The sequence below is a fragment of the Hyaena hyaena genome, unplaced genomic scaffold, assembly GCF_003009895.1.
Source record: "Hyaena hyaena isolate Hyena2069 unplaced genomic scaffold, ASM300989v1 scaffold_373, whole genome shotgun sequence".
Classification (NCBI taxonomy): Eukaryota; Metazoa; Chordata; class Mammalia; order Carnivora; family Hyaenidae; genus Hyaena; species Hyaena hyaena.
This window is the reverse complement of record NW_024081005.1, coordinates 62,604-79,934: the sequence shown is the minus strand read 5'-3', so window position 1 is coordinate 79,934 and position 17,331 is coordinate 62,604. Positions and strand designations below refer to the sequence as shown.

At 36.8% G+C, this 17,331-nt stretch overlaps 1 protein-coding gene across 1 annotated transcript in view; it reads right to left on the bottom strand.

The window, feature by feature from the left end:
• Positions 1-16,826, bottom strand: part of ARHGAP24 (Rho GTPase activating protein 24) — a 500,372-nt gene extending 483,546 nt beyond the window's left edge. The window contains exon 1 of the mRNA XM_039250570.1: positions 16,584-16,826. The gene's annotated coding sequence lies outside the window, so the exon portion shown is untranslated. The remainder of the gene's footprint in view (positions 1-16,583) is intronic.
• Positions 16,827-17,331: the final 505 nt, after the last annotated feature.

The following is a 17,331-nucleotide window of genomic DNA, read 5'->3' as shown; positions in this document are numbered from 1 at the left end:
GATATGAAGAAAGGACACAGAAGCCAACTTGAAAATTGGTCAAATAGCCAAATCTGGATACATTGATCAACAAAGTAAAACACCAGCTATAATGGATTATAACTCACAGAATAAAACAAAAACCCATGTGCCCATTCTGATATAAATAAATAACTGAATAAGTAAATAAGTGGAGAAGGGAAAGCTCTTCCTTACAGAAGAATTTAATGTAGAAAGAATGAAAAAAATAAATCATTGGGCAAGCATCTCAATGGCAACTTTTAAAAATGTTTATTTTTGAGAGAAACACAGAGCATGAGCAGGGGAGAGGCAGAAAGAGAAGGACACACAGAATCTAAAGCAGACTTCAGGCTCTGAGCTGTCAGCACATAGCCCAACACGGAGCTCGAACTCATGAACTGTGAGATCATGACCTGAGTTGAAGTTAGATGCTCAGCCAACTGAGTCACCCAAGGTGCCCCATCAATGACAACTGTTTCAAACAGGAATCATCAATGATCGATAAAATATGTGATTCAAAGTACGATGAAAAAACTGGTCATTTATTTAGTCTCAAAGTATTCCCCCACAATATGCTTACAAATTATAAAAAGGGTACTGGCAACTTAACAAAGTGGAGAAACTTGTCAGACTTCAACTGAGGAATTGAAATTAATGTCATTAGTAATTAGACAACTTGACATCATGTGCTTCCTGATATGATGAGCTGAGAAAGGTATAGCATCAATCTATGGTGCTTTTTCCAAAAATGCATAACCTGAATGTAACCGTCTGAAAATTCAAATTGACAGACATTATCCAAAACAACTGGTAACTATACTTTGTCAATTCATGTAAGACAAAGAAAAATTGAAGAAATGAAGGAGACTAAAATGCATGACAAGTAAACATATATGTGATTCCTATTTACATCCAAGTCCAGAAAAAAGACATTGGTGATATAACTGATGAAATTTAAATAACAACTATAGATTAGTCAATAGTGTTATATCAAAGTTAATTTCCTGGTTTCGATAACTTTAAGATCTTAACATTTAGAAAGGGTTAAATGAGAATTCTTTGTACTATCTTTTGCAAATTGTTATGTACAAAATTACTTTAAAGTAGAAAGTTAAAAAATAAAATATAATTTTAAAATGTCCCATGATATTAAATGATGACCATTTTGAATAATAATTCTCAGTAACAATAACTCACTTTTGCACCATGAAACACTTTCAGGTATATTATCTTATTTGATCATTATCCCCATTTTACAAAATATTTCAGGTGACTTGCCACTTCTACTGAATGTTAGAACTTACTCTCACTTCTAGACTGTTTTGAACAAACCAATGTAATGTTTGGAAATCAACTGCTTGTCTGGTTTTACATTTCTACAAAAGCTTAATGGGGGTGGGAAGAGAAAGGAGGAGTTAATAATAACAGAAATACAACAGTTCATTCAAGAAGTTTGGGACAAAGTGTAATATCTAGTGCATGACTTCACCCAAAGGAATGATCAATACAGTACATCCTGGAAATGTGTAACTGAAGAAGAAAAGGGACCAGATAAATACCCTGAGTAGTATAATAAAGATAATAATATGAGAAGGATATGGGAAGAAAACAGGAAACTGATATGGTAAGCTTCCAGGGTGATAAATAAAGCAAAGAAAGAAAAGGAATCAAAATGGAAGAAAGACAAAAGAAAAAGGTGGTCAGAGAAAGGACTGAAGCAAGACATTGAACTTGCAAGAGGAAATGGATGTTGATGTGGGTCTGTCACCTGCTCAATATAGTTTCAAATTCACTAGAATCTTCTAGTGGCTGAAACTTCTAAGGGAATTTCAGGTTCATTCTTCTGAAATGGCATTAGGGACTCCCAGAGATGTTGAAGGCTATCACTGCATGACAAAATCCTTGGTCTACTCATTGACAATGTACTCTGACAAATGTCTTCCTTGAACTAAGAAGCAAGTATACATTAATGGTCAAAGTATAGATGAAAAACACCGGTTCCAAGACCCCAATAAGTAGCTGATCCACTCAGAATCCCTCTTAGGACCCCTGCCCAGTATCATTTCTCTCTTCAGTCTGGTTTCCAGACAGCCTTGTCGGTGTGAATGGATCCCAGGAGTCCTGGTGATTTCTAGATAGCACTTGCACTGAAATAGAGCCTGGCCGACTTTTTAATATTAAATGAGAAAAAAAAAGTCCAGAAGAGTAAGTGGCAATTAATAGCAAAAGAGATATGTTTCCATTACTTATTTTTGTAGTCATAATTTATGATTCTGATATTTATAGTCAAACTCACAAACAATTGAAGGAATGAAAAAACAGAACTGTTATTTTCCTAAAGCTTGCTTTAAATGGAAGAAATATACCATGCTAGCCATAAATGAACTAAAAAATAAACAATTATAAATTAAAAAGTCATTAATTATGAAAACATTATCAACTTAAAATCAGTCTAAGAAAGCACTGTCTTTATGTGATAAAGTGAAAGACATTTAACATCATGCCCAATTTAGTCAAAACTTGGAAGAGAATAAAGCAAGATAATAGGATAATTGATCAACTCAGAATACCAAGTCTTGCACTAACTCTTATAAATACCACGTGCAAATGAAAAAATAAGTCAACTATGCTTAAATATCAGAAAAATGTTAAAATAAACACACCTAATAACAAAAGGCAAATTGTAGGCTACAAAAAGAAGTACTTGTGTTAGACTAAAAACATAAAGATTAAAACATCTGAGACTCAAAATTATATCAGATGGTCTCTATGGGGAAAAATTCATTAATACAAAAATGAATTCAAAAATTCATCACACAGGGGGGCCTGGGTGGCTTAGTCGGTTAAGCATCCGACTTTCGCTTAGGTCATGATCTCGCGGTTCGTGGGTTCGAGCCCCGCGTCGGGCTCTGTGCTGACTGCCAGCTCAGAGCCTGGAGCCTGTTTCAGAGTCTGTGACTCCCTCTCTCTCTGACCCTCCCCTGCTCACGCTGTCTCTCTCTCTCTCCTAGAAATAAATAAAACATTAAAAAAAAATTAAAAAAAATTCATCACACAATAATGAAGAATTTCATGATATTGTGTCATATAAGTTCTATTTTGAAAAAAAAAATTGTGTTCAAATAAGTGGGTCATCTCCCATTAGTGGCCACTTGTTTCCCATAAACAGAGCACTACACTCAGATCACAGAGGTAAATACATCGTTCTAATAGGAGTTGGGGCTGCTAGTTTAATAGCTTTCCAAAGGCTGCCAAACAAATATTCTATGTCTAAATTGCTTACTACAATTCTCAATAGTCAAAAAATAATAGTGTTTCCCCGCCTCTGATTAAAATCAACTACGGCATCAAATTCAGTCTCTCAGAAACAAGCAGGTAGACCAATTCCTATGTGAATGTATTCTAAAGAGAATTCGCTGGAAACTTAACAATGGAATAACAGGAAGTTGCAAGGTAAAGGAACTACCAACTCAAGAAAAACTAGCTAAAACCTTTGTTTCAAATCAAAGCTCAGATTTAAGATAAAAATTTAACTTGGTCCAAGAAAAATTTATCTTGATCCATTGGAAATAAGTTACCAGAGGCCTTTGCCACCTGTCCCTGTCTGTAAACACAGTCCTAATTATTCCAGTTACAATTTATGAGTCAACACTGGTATCAGGAATCAATCTCCCATCCCTTTAGCAGTCATAGGATCTGTTCCCTGATGACCTTGACAAACAGCAGCACCAGCTATAACTCAGCATATCCCTGACTACTAGGAAAAATCACCAGCAATTTCAGTACATTCTACCTTAACATCACACATGTATTTATTTCTCTTTCCTCCTGCCCTCCATCTCTACCCCCTGCAGGCTCATGGTAATATGACCTTTACATATTTATTCTTTCTGAATTATTTTAGCATTTCACATTAATAATACAGCTCATTAATGATACCATACACTAATTGCTTAGCATTTCCACAAAACAGTTCAATATAATTTTATTTTATGCAATGGTTCTTTCTAAGCAAAAAGATTTTTTTTAACTTTTTTATCTTTAATAAAGATTAACAAAATCTTTATTACATCAAACAAACAGAAAACAGCAGCAAAAGAATGCCACTATTATTATTGCTATGCATTTGGTCAGAGTGTTATTGGCTAAATAAATAAGAACTCACCCTCATAAGCCACTAATGTGCTATTCTTGCTTGAAAATAAATATATTAGAAGCAAACTCCCAGGTGGAACACTACTGAGCCACATGCAAATGTGTGAAGGAAGTCTAAGCATTTAGTATTCTCTCTTTTGAGATACAGAAGTAAAAGCCCATTTTTCTGAGATTGCATCCCACACTCTTCAGAAATGCCTGCATCGCTGCATGGGGCAGCTAGCTCTGGCCTCCCATGGCTCAGCGGCACAAACATCTCACCTGCTCCCAATGAGAAGTCGGCCACACCAGCTGATCCATGTCCTGAACAGCCAACTTGCTCTATGTGTCCTCCCCTATATCAGAAAGGAATCCCTTAAAGCCTTCAAGCCCCAGGCCCAGACTCATGTCAGGGAAGCTAATGATACTCCCTGGAATGTTCCACATATTAAACAGTAGATGAACGGACCACAAACAGAGAGATAATAAAGGCACATCACAGAAAGGACGCTCCCTGTTCCTCAGCTTTACACAGCAGTCACCATGAGCTGAAGCCTCTTTTTCCCTCTTTCATTTTCTCACTCACCTTCAATCATTACTTGACTTGATAAGGCAGTGCTTAAAGAAATGAACCAGTTGTTATTTTGTTAAATCTTGTTTATGTTTTCTGCATGAAATCCTTTAACTATTTAATACCATCAGGCTTACTTGGTTCATTGTTTTTCAGAAATATAAACAGCATACTATAAGAGAAGAATGTACAATTGTAGTGTGGCTTGAAGACTGAATTAAATGAAAATCCATAGTGTGTTGAGAACATTCATATCATGAGTTCAACAGAATTAATACTATTGCAAGGAATTAATTTTAAAATGTAACTAAAACCAGAAAATAATATGTTATACCTTGATTTTAATATGGTATATTTGTCAGCTGCCTTAAGGTTAATCTAGTCTCAGTAAAAATACTGTTTAATATTTTAGTTACAGATTCACTTGTTATTTTCTCAGCCATAATTCCTTACCTAAATAATCAAGCACCAGAAATCATGAGTGACTACTTTCTCAGTTTTGCCAGATGGTACTTAACCTCTCTAGTTGCGGAGCAGGGGAGGTAATTCATCATACCCATTGGCCATTTTAGGCTAGCATTTGCAACTCATTTTTTTAGGGAACTCAAGGTCAAGGAGGCCTCTGAGGAATAGGGCCATGGGTTAGGAAACCAATCACCAAAACTCAAGAGCCTAGTCTGCTTTTTCCTGACTCCATATTCTGAAGCAGACCACAAATCACTTAACATCACTTTGACCTATTTTCCATATTGAAAGACTGGGGTAAGATGGTGATTGCTATCTTCTAAGTGGACATTTGTTCTGATGTCCAAAAAATTCATTCTAAGGGAAATGCAGTATGTAACTTTTGTTAATTATGGAGGCCTACCATAAATACTGAACATGAAAGCTTAGCAAAAAGATTTTTTTAATTCTGTAATTCTTTGTCCTGAAATCTAAATTGTTACCAAATTTATAGGAAAATAAAAGTTACACATTTCAAATTAATTTCCCTTTTCCTCTTCTCCCACAGCTGTATGAAGGTCCAGATTCACCAAAGAAAGGAAAAACAGGGGTTCCCCTCCACTCCTAGAAAATAACAAGTTAGCTTTGGTGTGCTAGACAAGTTTTACCCATTCAACACCTTCTATACTCACAGTATCTAAGATCTGAATATGAGCAATGGTTTTAAAATTAAATGATCACATTAAGAAACCAAGGACTTGACAAGCTCAAGAAGATAGAAAAGAAAATAATAATTTTAATAAAGTGATCCTGTGATTTAAGTGATTCCAAAGCAAAGTGACTAAGGGCCTTGGATGAGTCACTCTTGCTAAATGGATTCTATCCTTTACCTGAACTGGAATATGTAAAGGCCAACCCAAGTGTGGAAAAAGCCAGAGGGGGAACAAGAAGTGCTCACATCACTCATCATCGTGTATAGAGCTATGATGGTATAGGCAAGTGGTATTTGCCAACATAGAGAATCAAATCTGTGCATTTAATGTCTTATTAGAACATTTATTTAGATACAAGAAATGTCTAGTTATATTGAATGGAAACTTCTATAAGCCATTACATTGAAAATATGGCTATCATCATGCAACTAGTATCTTCAAGGACCAGTAACTCAAAGAAACTATTCCTAGCATGTTTTCTAGTTATAGTTGCACACTGTACTAACAGCTGAGATTTTTACTGTTTTCTTACTGCATCATCAATACATTGTGCAGGGAGCTGTAGGCTAGTCTCTCCCATGCATCATAAACACCAGTTGTCCTCTAAGAATAGATATTGTTTGCATTTGTGTTACTAATACTACAGAAAATATATGACAACTTTATACATTCCAATTTCCCAGATGACTTTATAAAAATATGGAGTTAAAACTAAATCTTTTAACTTCATTAGCTAGTTCCCAATGGGGGTGTTCTTTCAATTCAGGAAGGAAAGCTTCCTTATAGTGAGGGATTGTCAACTCACATTACAAGATGTGTGGTACTCATGACCCCTGGGCACTAAATGCCAGTTCACCCAATTATTGTGATGACCAAGAATGCCCTCATGCATTTTCAAATGCCACCCAGTGTGTGGTATCACCTGTGCCCCCAAACCCAAAGTTGATGAAAACTAGCCCATTGGTACCTGAAATGTGTCAAGGAAAAATCAAGCTAACTTTGTCATGTCATCACTAAGGCTTCCAGATGCTCATTCTTCTATAAAGTGAAATATCTTTTCTTCTTCCTTTTTTTCTTTCTTACCAAAATTGTTCCAAAGGAACACATGACCATTTAGAAGCACAGAATTTTTCAAGGCTGAAACAATCTTAAAAAGTGTGTAGCCTAATCCCCCTGCAGTACAGAGAAGGAGACTAAAGTCCAGGAAACCTTTATGATTTGCCTGAGTTCACAGATTTGCATTAATACCAGAAAGAGTATCCAGCCCACAACCTCCCTGCTTTCTTCCCCGTCCACCCTTCTCCAACCACAGAAGGCAAAGCAGACAGGGATCTTTGCAAATATCTCTCAAGCTACTGTTAAATATGAAATTTCACCTGTGGTGAGCCAGAAGGTAGATTTTTGTTTTTCTTGACACTGTTGTCTTGAAAAAATGGTTTCATACACCACTAAAAACTTAGAAGTGTTAATATGTATGTATTCATTGAAAAACTGCTTTTTGAAAATCCAAGGGAAAATTTTTTAATACATTTTTAAAAATCCAAGGGAATACTTAAAAAAAATTGTCAAAGAAAATCTTCAAGACTTTTCTAGTCAATTTGGATGCCGTTTTCAAAGAGTATATTTTTAAGCCTTAAAGTCAATAGACCTCCAACATAAAACCAAATAAAATAAATTATATTAAACACAATAACAAACAAATATTCATCAATGCAATAGCACCTGCTCTCTCTTTAGAGTAATGGCATACAATAATAAATAAATATCTTAAACACCTTCACTGTTTCTTTGGAGGGGAAAAATATTCCAATATAAAAATCTATTATCATTTCTGTTTTTACCAAAAAGATTTTATCATCAGTATTAGTTTTACATTAACTAGATTGTCATTTTCTTTTTGCCGGCATGTGCTTTTCAAAATAAATATCTCAATTACTAAAATATTGAGTGCAGTTTTAATGAGTTCTTAATTTAATTCCTAATTTTGCAGCTGTTCAAGCTTCTGGACTATTATTAAAATGTTTCAAATTAAACACAACTTAGATATTCAGGGCTCAGGGCTATTCACAAGAATTTTAACATTTTATCCTGTAGTGCTAGAAGAAAGTACAGGATCTAATTATTCAGTGTCCTTCTACATAAAAACTAGTTGATGTCTGTGGGGCTTGTGCACCTGCACTGTAAGCAGGTAGCACAGAAAAACCTGGGGAAACAGCTACAGAAAACAAAAGTCACACAAGATGGTGTTCTATGAAAAATTTTAATCTTTAGTCAATATAATACAACGTGTACTCTTAGCCACTCTAAAATAATTTATATGTATATATGGCCTTATCTAATTTTTTCATGAATTCCAAATGCCACGTTTGAGTACATCATTGTCCTTAATCACCTGGAAGGCCAGTTAAAACACAAATGAATGGGCACAGATGGGGCTCAGTAATTTGCATTTCTAACAAGTTCCTAAGTGAAACTGATGCTACTGGTTTCTGGACCATACTCTGAACAATGCTACTTTAAAGGATTTTTTAAAATACTTTTTTTGATAGTTAATAATCAGAAATATATTTTTTTCATTTTTACCAAGTATGCAAAATGCACATACACATAAAACAGAATTAAGACATATGAAACATTCTTACTTTTACTATATATAATGAATACTGATTTTTTCCCATTCCATTCCGTTCTCTTCTATTCCGTTTCATTTAAAAAGAAACATTGGTCATGAACCATTAACTTGATTTTATGAACACGGTTTGAAAAATCCTGCTCAGGACTCCCATGTTCATCATTTAATTTAATTTAATAATAATAACTGTTGACATGCATTGATACTTACCAGGTGCTAGGTATCCTTCCAATTTCTTTACAATCATTGCTCACTTCATAAATTTAAAACCCATAATAATGTTATGAAGTAAGTATTAGGAAATGCCCATATTCACAGAGGTATTAATGTAACTTGCCTAAGGTCACAAGGTTTGTACATATCAGAGCCATGTTGGAACACAGGTCTAATTCCAGAGCATACTGGTAAAGATCGCTCCACTGGAGTGAGATATTTTAGTTCTAAATCCCAGATCTGCTACTTGGCTGTAGTGATTTTGATAAGTTACGAAGCCTCTCCATGTTTCAGTTTTTGCATCTATAATGTGGGACCTATGAGGATAAAAGAAGAAGATGACCCATGACAAGTACTTGGCATAAAGCTTCAGTAATTGTTATCTTTCATTAGACAGAGACTGAATTCTCAGTTGCCACACCATTATGCAGCCTCTCTTCCCCTGGCTTCTAGTTCCCAGTGCTGTTTCTCGAGTTGCCTTTCCTCCTACCTTGGCTTTTGAGAACACCAGGTTATCCTATGACTTTGCTACTGTCCTTCTGCCATCCATCTTCTTAGCCAGCTCCATCTGTTGTGAAGAAGCTCTCAGAACTCCTGACCCAGACAATTCCATGTGGCTTCCACCTATCTCTAGGCACCAAAAACCCGGGCTCCACCATAGAACCTGCCAACTGGAACCTAACTCCAAAGATACAGAAAAGTTATTCCACGATAAAATTGTAAGTTGTTACCAAAAAATGAAGTCTTTAATCAGCAAATCATAATTGTGAGAATGCTGAGTCCTTTTGTGTACTCCACAGTGCCTTTATATAAAATCATGAACATTGCACTATTTTGTATAATAGTTAAACTACAATGGGATTCTAGAACCAAAATGAAACTATGAAGATGGTATTCATGTAGCTAAAATCTAGATTTATGAAATTAAGTGCAACAAGATAACATTACATTCTTTTGATTGCTCTGACTCATCTTTTCTTGCTAGAAGTTCCTTCATCTGAGAAAATTTTAAACCATTGGTCGGAAAATACAATGAAGCAATCAAAGATGACCTCTCAAGAAGGATGGAGAAATCCCTTTCATAGGTATCTTTAGAAACAGGAGTGAGATGCATTCCAACCATTGCTGTAGTAAATGTCTTCCTTGGGAAAGACTGGCTTAGAAATCACTTCCCCTATTGCTCATTTCACTTATGTGTGACCAGAAAGTACTACCACCACCAACTCAACTTTTCTCCCCTTCCAGTTGCTACCTCCAACAACATTATCCTTTCCTGCTATATTTCAGCTTTCCTAAATTGGGTTTCCAAACTTCAGACCAAGGATCACTTGCACCTTCTCATTCTTCCACCTCCACCTATTTGCTCACATAGTTCCTGGGGCAAATATCTCATACATGGGAATTAAATAATGCAGATAGATCACTGAAGCACCATGGTTCATATCTTTTCTATTTACTTCTCATCAGAAAATAATGCCTGGTCAGCTTGATCATTACAGATTGACTGAGTTATGCATCTGAGGTTGCTAGAATCCTTCCTTACAGGAGAAGCAAGCTAGTGGCAACTCATCCAAGGAGCCCCCACTCATCAGCACAAGAATACTGTCACCTGAAAGAGTCATAAGAGACTTCCAAGGCCAGTTCGTGGAGATCAAGTTGAGGCCAGTGTCCACACTGTATGTCAAACTCATAAAACACACAGACTTTTATGACATTAAAATTAATAACTGAAGAGAAAAGGACCAAGAGGAAGGTACCATTGTAAATATATCAGGCTATCTGGACTCAGGTAGATACGGTTTTGGTTCTTGACTGTACTGCTTGTGTATTACTTTAGGTGAGCTTCTTTATCTCTCCAAGCCCAAACATTCTCATGGATTTTGAATACTAATATCTGAATTATATAGAACAATATCACTGCTGAAATTACAAATTACTTCTAACTACTTCTAGAATTATAAGTCACATATGTAAAAACATCTCATGGAACGTTTGGTACTTGGCAGGTATTTAATTCATTAACATGACTATCATTATGAGAGTCTGTGAGGCTCAAAGAGAGCAAAAATTTCAGGAAGAGTGAGAGCTATTTTTACCCCTCAAGAAATTTGAAAAATTACTTTGCTTTCTGAAAACTCAGTTGATAAGCAGAAAACCACCCTAGGTATAGGGTATAAGCCTCAATTTACTGATAGATTTCATTCATATCAATAAAGTTTTCTGCTTCTCAGAAATATCCGTAAGGGCATTCTTCTATACATTTGTGATACGTGTGTTGAAAAGAACTAACATGTTTGGTCTTAAACATATATTTTCAAAATTATTCATATGATTCCTAAGTTTTTCAAGAAATGTAATTTGGAACAAGTTTATTTTATTCATCAGAGAGTATAAAACAGTACCTAGAATGTTTTTAGAAACCACACACATGCAAAAAAAGGTCTGGAAAAATTATTGGCTCTAAATTACTAAACTGAAGTTACAAAATAGAAATTTATATATATTTATCTACAAGTAAAAAAAGAGTAAAAAATATATATATACAAAAGGAAGGTAATTCAATCTATTTCTATAATGGATTTGAGGTCACTTAGTTAAAGGGTATGGATATGATAGGCACATAAAAGTAAGGCCAAAAGGATGTAAACTTTGTCATAAGAAGATTGATCAGGGTACAAGTGAGCATCAAATTTTGTTCTGAGTTTCTTGTTACACTAGGTGAGCTCCTTGGGTGACAAGCTAAAATGAGAAACATGGTGATTTCTTAGTCTCTTTTCTCCTAACAGAAAAAAACAACACTGTTAATCAGAAGAGGCATACTTTTTATTTTATTTTATTTTTTTAATGTTTTATTTATTTCAGAGAGGGAGAGAGAGAGAGAGAGTGTGTGTGTGTGTGTGTGTGAACAGGGGAGGGTCAGAGAGAGAGGGAGACACAGAATCTGAAGCCGACTCCAGGCTCTGAGCTGTCAGCACAGAGCCCGATGCGGCACTTGGACCCACAAACTGTGAAATCGTGACCTGAGTTGAAGTCAGATGCTCAACTGACTGAGCCACCCAGGTGCCCCAAGAGGCACACTTTTTAAAGCAGTAAAAGCAAAAACTAATTTATGGAGATGTTTATCTAAAGAATATGGAAATATGTAACAAAAAGTGCCAAAATACTTTCCATGCAGCCTATTTCTTTTATGTTGACTCTCAGTAAAAAGAAATAGAGCACTACATTAAAGCACTATGTGATGAAGACAACGTAACCGAAAGACATTACACTATGTAACGTGAGTGGGACAGGTAAACTTCTGGGCATACACTTTGATAGAAATAGAGAGCATGGAAGATTTAGTAGACTGAGTAGACTATTACTCTTAAATATCAATGTTTGCTCTTCCAGTCTTCTCAGAGATACTATATAAGGAACAACTTGACCTTAAGGTCCCTGGCTGATGCCTAAAACACAAGCATTATGCATTCTTGATTGAAAAATGATCCCTGTGCTAAACAGTAGAAGTATGCAAGTGACAGAGGTATCACTGCTCTGAAAATGAAATAAGCCAGTTTGTATTTTGGCTTAAATGGAAAGCAACCCCCTTCTACATGTCAGGCAGCAAAATAACTGTAGAATAAGAATTTTTTTTTTCAAAGGGAAACCTTGGATTTGCTTAAGTGCACAGAGGAGATGAAAAGAAAATTAATATAATAAAAATCAGTAACTTGAAAAAAGATGCCCCTCTGAATTTCCTCCTCTCCATCCACCCTCACATTCTCCTTTAATTAAATCTGACTTCCTTCAGGCACTAGCACTCAACATAATTATTAAATAGCCAAAATTAGTATTTCTATTTTGTTTGATTAATTAAAATTATTGCCCATCTACAGGCAGCAGAATCTCCAAATTTAACTCTATTACTACTCCTCACAGCCAAGTCCAGGACCTCCCACTGGGATTTGATAGATTACAAATTTTATGGTACAATATAAAAAACAATTGTGAAAAATGTGTACCTATTAGAACTGTTTCTATTATCTTTAAACTCAAGTGTACTTTGTGATTTTCAAAAAAACGTGATTCCACAGTAGTTTTTTTTGTTTTGTTTTGCTTTGGCTCTATTTTCAAAAGCATAAATTTCATCTATCATAGGAATTAAATAGGCTTGTGTGGGTTGGTCTAGAAAGCGAATTCTGTTTGTTGCATTGTTACTTTCGGAAAATGAACTCTGAGTCCAAATAAATATTTTTCAAATGGCACCTTTAGGGAAAAAATTATCTGCATAAATTGGAATCCGCTACTTTATTCATTCATAATTTTGCTTGCCCATTTATTAAGGAAGCATTAACATGTATTTACTATACTTTTCAGACATTAAGCTGGGCACTAGGATACAAGTGGGTCCCCCACCACCAAAATGCCTGTAAAAGAACACACTATAGTTGCTTGGTAGTAATATTTCAAACAAATTATTTTAAAAATTATTGAAAGTATGTTCAAATCACAGTGGAAGCAGACAAGATGAAACAATGAATCATTTCTACATAAAATTGTATAAATTCTCCAAAGGAAGTTCCAGTTGAAATGAACCACCAAGAATCAAGCTGGACACTTTCCAAGCAAAGGGAATTCCTGGAGGATGGAGATCCTGGAGCAAAATAATCAGAAGTGTGAACAATGAGGAGCCCTTGTGCAGGAAGGAGAAGCTAAAAAGGAAGCGTTTTGAAAAGCTTTTAGTCACTATACTAAAGAGTTTAAAGTTAATGTTGTAGGTTATTGGGATCCTGGGATCCATGAAAGGTTTCAGATAAGGGAATTGACACAATTAGATCTGTCCTTTATAAAGGTTAATTGTAGCATTGCCATAGTTCAGTGTAGATTCTGCTTTAAAGCACATATGTGTACAATAACCTCTGAAAACTGAACATTCCTTGAATCTCATCAGAACAATCTCTCCACGTCCAAATGTGCTTTTACTTAGCCTCTGAAACCATCATAATCTTATAAAGTTTGAGTCTGAGTAATGAAGACAGATGGGTCACTATTTCAAGACTTAGTCTGAGGCTCCAACTCTTCACATGAAGAGCATTAACTTCATGGCTAAATTGACTATTTACAATTTTATTTTTAAATACCTTTCTCCATCTGGGAGAAATCTTAATCCTTTAGCCATGGATTAAAGAATAAACAAGAATCTTTGAATTTTAAATGTCTTATGCTGTTTTTCTCAGTAAAATATGACCATCTTAGAAGGGATGCTTCAGGTTCTTGTTATTAACAACTTCCTCCATACCCGTGTGTGACTCATTGAAGGGACATCCCTTCCACTGGGCACCAAGATGATGGACTAGCCACCTTCTCCCTCTTGTTTTCCTAAACACTCACCTTTACCAAAACATGACACATGGCTGAAAGAAGGGATCAGCATCATAAAAACTCAACTCATAGGAAAAGAACCCTTTACCACCCACCTGAAAATATCACAGGAAAATAACTACAGGTAACTAAGATGATCCTACAGCACTGCAAACACTAAAAAGAGAAACAAAATGCATGGTCTGGATTTTGCAGGAGCTCTGTCTGCTTTTAGCCCTATAAAACCAACCTGGGCACTAACAGAGCCAAAAAGAAAATGCACTTAAATAGGCCAGTAGGTTACAACAAAACTACTAAGGACACTGTTGGTAAACACTAACTAGGCTTTGGCCAAGACAGCAAAATAATCAGACTCAAACCACTTATTACCACCTGTTGCACATTCTTTACCCTTCCTGCCCTTTCCCTTAACCCCTATTCTCCATCCTAGAGAGTCCAAGATCACACAGTAAATAAAGCCATGACCAGTAAAAATGCCCAGAGCTTTGGCCATTACTATACCAAGCAAAACCTAAAAGGATTTCACTGGACATTTAAGCCCAGAACACTTTCTCACTTTTTCCTGAAATGTACACTCTTGCCTGGAAGGGTACAGGCTATTTGTTCTGCAGTGGTTTTTTTTGTTGTTGTTGTTGTTGTTTTTCTTGAGAACTTAGTTATTCCTCACTTATTATCAGGTTTTATTTTCAAAATGGTTCAAATTCACCAGTATATATGGCCTAAAAGAACATTACTGAGAAACCATCCACCTCTCAATTCCAAATCCCTACAATTAAGTAATAAAACAAAATAATACAGTTGAAAGTCAAGGACAGACTGAATTTCAACAGCCTTTCAGATGTAGAAAAAAAATTACAGCTTCTTCTTCCTTTTAACACACTATTGTGTATTCCTTACACACACCTCAAACTAAATTCCAGATCTGAAAAACTTGCAGTTTATCCTTTATTCCCACTTAAAGGTCTTCCAGCAAGAACATATCTCCCCTGATATGTTTTTAGTTATTTTACAGTTTTGTCAATATCTTGGTCCTCCAAGATGTCTAAGCTGAATTTTCTGACAAGTCAGTAATGGATCTAAAGAACAGATTTCTTGACTTGCTACCTAAAGATCAGGCACTCTAGAAAGACAAAAAGGGGAATTGTATTATTGGGCTCTCTTAGAAGTTGAAATGTCCCCAGAGAAGAGGAAGTATTAAGAAATTTAAAAGGGAGAGCGAGATCTTAACAAGTCTGTTGTGGCTTTATACTTGTTTTCTGGCTTTTTCTAATATGTTAATTCCCTGTGTTTTATGATGCCCAGCTTAATACCAACAGCCATTCTTGCCCTTAAGGGTTGGTTTTGAGTTCTAATTAGAATCAGTGGACAGATTGTTTGTATTTAATCTGTCTGTCCATCTTCTCAGTAATTGAGTAAAGCTCTTAACTGTACTGTAAATATCCCTGGCTTTCAATTAGTTTGTCTTCCTTAGTAGACACAGCAACACATATTGTTTTACTTATGGATATGCAAACCACTTTTATTTATTTTTTCATTTTTTTCCCTTACCACTTTTATATTTCAAATACCCAGCATGATTTATTTCCTCCTTTTAGAAGGAGATCAAATGATGATATCTTGCCAACGTTAAAAAAAAAAAAGTAACAAAAGCTATGATGGAAAGAGAAATAGTTTGAAGATTATCATTTAATTTGAATGAATTAAATAAGCATATTTAATTCATATTTTAACTACAAGGGAGTTTGGACTCCCTATTACTAGTTGTTATTGAAAACCTAGTCTCTCGAAGAATTCCAAGAGTAATACCATCTCCCCTTCTGTATGGGAACTTACAAAAGAAATATAAAGTATTTTTTATGACAACAAATTACATATTTATACTTAAGAGAGGATGGATGCATCTTCAGAAAGTTACTTTTTAAAAAAAAGAAAGTTACTTTTTAAGATTCTCTCGGGTAGCTTGAAATTCACGAAAGATTCCCTATCATTTTATGTTTGCAATAAAAGTGTTCATTATTAAAACCTACCTCTGTATGCCTGTTATCAGGAAACTCTTATAAGACGCTAGGGGGAACAAACGGGAGGGTCGGGGAGGGGGTGGCGGGAGAAGGAAGGATGGATAGTAAGGGAGCTGAACTGCACAATTTTTATTAATTCCATCTATTGTTACGGCCAGAGATACATACTATCATTTACGCCTTTTCTTCCTATTCCATCTATTTCCATCTTAAAAACACCATCTATTTTTAAGGCCAGAAATACATACTACCATTTACGCCTTTCTTTAAAAATAAGAAGTTTCTCAACACACACAGACGCGCGCACACACACACACACACACACACACACACACACACACACCCTGCACCAGCACGGGATTCCGGCGATCCCTCCTCGCCCCCGGCTACCCTCTCCCTGTCGCAAGCAGCTGTGCCGGCAGCCCCCGCACGCCGCCTCGGCCATCTCAGCCTCCCGCGGTGGCCCGGGAGCACACCCCCTGCGCAGCGTCACCTACCCTGCTTGGAGCACTCGACGGACGCGGGACTGCCGCTGCTCCGGAGGGAAAGGCTCCCAGGACAAGCCGAAGGAAAGGAAAGGAGAAAATAGAGGAGGGAAAGCTACTTTACTTCCCACAACAAGGGGACGTGTTGTGCCCCATGCACTTGGTTGCTCAGCAGCTGTGGTTTCGGAGGAAATACGCAGCGGCCGAAAAAGCTGCAGCTGGGGTGGAAAGTTGTGGGTGTTTCCCCCCACCGCCGCCCACGCCTCGATCCTCTCCAGTCTCCGCCGCAGTCTTGACAGCTCCCCGGACCGTGGAGACCCTCCGGAGCCCCGCGGGTTTCCCCCGGAGCCGGGCTGAGTTGCCACATGCACTTGAGAAATCCTAGCAGTTGCGCAAAGAGTCCCAGAAGTTAGAGTGACTGTGTGTGAATGTGTAAATATACAGTACAAGAGGCTGGAACAACTGAGCGGGGCCAACCCTCAGACGCAGTCCAGGGTTTCAGATTTCATTTGGCAACTGGCAGCTTCAGAAGATTCGAGCCGCACTACTGGGGAGGCCGAGAGGAGCGGTGCCCTGGCCCTGCGTCTCACTGCTAGGTTATCTCTGAGGCTGAGTGACACAGGCGGGCGCCAGGTTCCCCCACCACCAGACAGAGCCCCGCCCTTCCTCTGTCCCTCCGCAGCTGGCATTACTCATTTCGTTTCTTATGTATCACAGATATGTATCCGTCACCAGATCTGAGACTCTGGGTACGGAGACG